Source organism: Arachis ipaensis, chromosome B10 (assembly GCF_000816755.2).
Source record: "Arachis ipaensis cultivar K30076 chromosome B10, Araip1.1, whole genome shotgun sequence".
Lineage (NCBI taxonomy): Eukaryota > Viridiplantae > Streptophyta > Magnoliopsida > Fabales > Fabaceae > Arachis > Arachis ipaensis.
The window spans coordinates 124,861,116-124,864,924 of NC_029794.2; the positions used below are offsets into that span (position 1 = coordinate 124,861,116).

At 30.5% G+C, this 3,809-nt stretch overlaps 1 long non-coding RNA gene across 1 annotated transcript in view; it reads left to right on the plus strand.

Annotated features, from left to right (window-relative positions):
- Positions 1–561, plus strand: part of LOC110267656 — a 2,773-nt gene extending 2,212 nt beyond the window's left edge. Inside the window, exon 3 of the long non-coding RNA XR_002355512.1 lies at positions 69–561. This is a non-coding gene — a long non-coding RNA (uncharacterized LOC110267656). The remainder of the gene's footprint in view (positions 1–68) is intronic.

Sequence of the window (3,809 nt, forward strand, 5' to 3'; positions counted from 1 at the left end):
CGATTATAGATGTATTGTCTAGTCACTGAGTTGCAAAACTCACCCCTTTTTCTAAAAATATTTTTCAGGAACAAATACTTGACCATGTGAGACTTTCTAATCAAGAGTCACGATCTACAATGAGTATCTATTTTTGTCGAGTCCTAGATGTATATGCTCCATATGTCACAGGCAGGATCCATTCATATTTATTTATTTTACCTTTTGTTAAAAACATGTAATTATTCATTTTAGAAACTGTAAAGTTATTTTAAAATATTTGTAATTTTCTTATTGAATTTATCTTTGAGTCGGTTAGGCTTGCTAGGGATTATTTTCCTGAGCGCCGGTCATGGCTCGTTTTGGGCTGTGACAAAGTGGTATCAGAGCTTAGGTTTAATCTGTGTAATATGGAGCAAGTGTCCTATGGTAGGATCACAGTTGTATAAATAGGAGCGCGCCTATTTGTACAAATTGTGGCACTATCAAAGGCCTATAGGAATGTCCTCTTTGTCCTCTATGTCATTGTTGTCTTCTGATTACTGTGATCATCTGTCATCTGCCACTTCTTACTACTCTTGTCCTTTTTTTTACCCAATTTTGACTTATCCTTTGGTAGATTTTCTCGAACGTGTTTTTGCAAGTTTCAGTTTTAGTTCCGGTTCGCGATTCCTGCCTTGTAGCTAGTTCTAATCTTTCTCGCTTTTGTGAATATTTTGCTTTAATCTTCTTCATTTTCATGTTGTTTTCTATGGTTTTCGATTTCAAGATTTCATCCATTATCTAGAAGATTCGATATGTTTTTGCTGTGAATTATTCCTTTTATAGAATTGCATTTGAATTTGTGGATTTACTTAGCTGCTGATTGAGATGCTTGTTCTGGATTTCGATAAAACAAGTTTGATCTTATTATGTTGATGATCTTTGAAGTTAACATAATTTTGAACCACTCGTGATTCTTTCTTTCGAATCGATAATTTTGAAAACTGTTATTCAGTTGCTCAGGTAGAAGAGCTACGTGACGAGCATATGCATGGAGTGTTATTCTTGTTTGCTAGATTGGAATTATAATTTTCTCAATTTAGGTGTGGCAATTTTTTTATGATCAGTTAATTGAATTGAAGATCTTTTTTGATCTGAAAGTTTGGTTGAGCTTTTTTTTGTTTGATTATTTATTTTGCTATTGTTTTGTTTGTTGAACGTGGCTTTTCTTTCAAGGGCACTATTTTTTCTGGGAACCTTCAAGTTCTTCCCTTTTCAATCTTATGGTTCCTTTGATTATGAAATTTTTGGATTTCAATTGACTCATTTTACTTCTGTTCAATTACTGACAGCACTTCATACTTTTCATGGTAAAAAGACTCAAAATAGCATGCAAATTATGGGATATGAATTTTGTGCATAGAAATTTTTATGTAGTAATCACTTCTTCAAAACCCGTGCTTTCTTTTTCTTTTTCTTTTTCGTTTTTCTACTGGTTGACGCTACTTTGGATTAATACCCTTACCTTACTGTGAAAAACAATTCAAACCAGTTTAATTTATTGTGTACTGAATATTGTATTGAATTTTGAAGAAAGGTCTTTCTTTCCTCCTTCATTTCTTTTTCAATCATGTTCTGAAATCTAAAATTCTTTGTTGTTTTTCAATACCCGAGTTGAGCATTATTTTCAATACCTTTCAAAAGTTTTGAACTTATACTTGTTGGTTAGTTCTTTCTTTTTATGCATTATATTTGTTTGATTTTTGAATACGGTAACATTATTTATTTTATGAAAAAAAATGCTTTGAATGTTCAAGATTCCTTCCTTTATAGATCTTTGTTTTAAACTATTAATCAATGCAAGTTTTACCCTCGCACTTCTGTAATGATTTGCTTGTTTGGATTTTCATTGAAGACCCTTTACTCACAAGTTCCTAATCCATTTACTGATTTTCAGCTGTTTCCTAGTTCCAAATTTATGATCCGAAAAGCATTTTGCTTGAAGTTACTTTACCTTGTGCAAGTTAATCATGTTCTGGTTTAAACCTTGAATTGTTGCATATGTAGGGGGTTTAATTTTAGAATGCCCATAAAGTTTATTGAATAACTGCAAATAGGTTTAATTATTGTGAGTAATTGATTGATTAAATCAAGGCTGAATTGTGACTGTGAAAATGTGATTGGAATTGTTGATTTAGTGATATTGACTGATTATGTGAATCATGAATTGTTTGACCAATAATTACTGGGAATTCTAAATTTGTGGTGGATTACATTGGATTGATTGCCGTTAAGATGGTTGATTGATATATGGTAATGATGGTGAACTTGACTGATGGTTGATTTGGAATTGATTTTGAGAAGTATTAAAAGGGTTGAATTTTGAAATACTAAACTATTTGCTGAAAATCTGAGTTTTGAAATAAAACGGCAACTTTGAAAGTGAACCAGTAACTTAATAGTGATTGGAATGATATGAGACTAAAAGCTAAGCGAACTACAACAAGTATAGTTATTAATATTCAATTTTGAAGGTTTCGTATTAACTGGAGAATTAGTTATGATTTTTCAAAGTTGAATTATAAAATCTGATTTTTGCATTATTTTAAACGAAGTTAGAAAATTTGAAAATCGATAACTAATTCTGTGATGATCGGAATTGTATGGGATCAAGTCTGAATTAAGCTTGGGAATATAAGAAGTTGGACTAGTGAATTTGAGACCTTTCTATTAAGTTTATGATTTATGGTGAGTTTTGAATTGTGGATGTCAAATCTGATTTTTCTGCAGAATGTTTAACACAACAACAACTTGTTTCCTCTACTGGAAATTCTCCAGTTTGAATTTCGAAATGAAACTAGCTTTAAATAAAACTCTAGTCTTATTACTTTAATTTCATAAAATTCTTTTGCTATGTGATTGAATTATATTGAAAGCTAAATTACGTTTAAAGATTTAGACAAAATAAAAAGTAGCAGTTATTATAACTAATGTTAGTTTAAGTTAATTGCAATCACATCAAATTTTAGTTTTATTTTCATTATCTTATATGTGATTTATTTGTAAATTAAGTCATAACTGTGTGATCATATAAAAATATTTTAGTGTATTTTACAATGATAATAAGTTAGATGTACATGTAAATGTTGGCTTAGAGGATAATGAGATGATTGCTGATATTCTTCTGTCATGTTTTACATAATCTATCGATTAATGACATAGATACGTAATATCCAAGGCCATGATAATAATCTAAAGGCACTTCGTTGAAGGTTTCTATAGAACGGGAAAGGAAGCATACTGATTTTTGTGACATTATTTTTAATTTATGTTTTACTTTGCTTTCTCTGTTGTTGATTTTGCCTTTTTGCTTATGCATATCCTTACTTGATGGTACACGTATGTATCCTCCAAGGTTCTTGAGGAAAAATCTTTGTCCTTGACCGCTATTAATCTCCAATTCATAAACCTTGCATCTTTTGTTTCAATTTAAATTTGTGTGACGTGATAACATTCATGCCTTTTATCATTTTTTTGAAATGTTCGTCTCATAGTTTTCCTTTGAGAATGTGAAATAATTCTTAGTTTTATCCATTGTTGATGGATATCTTATTTGATTGTGTTCTTAATCACTCTCTTAAATCTTTGTGAACATTGTCATTGACTTTAGTGGCCATCTCTTATGAGCTTTGTACTTCTTTTATTCATTTTGAACTTGTTTTGACTCATACTCCATCTTTCATTTTTTTTGCTTCTATCGAAGTTTCTTGATTCAGATTTTCTTGTTAAGATGTGGTTTGACTTTCTTTTGGCACATTTCATTGTTTCTATACATCCTTGTTTCATTG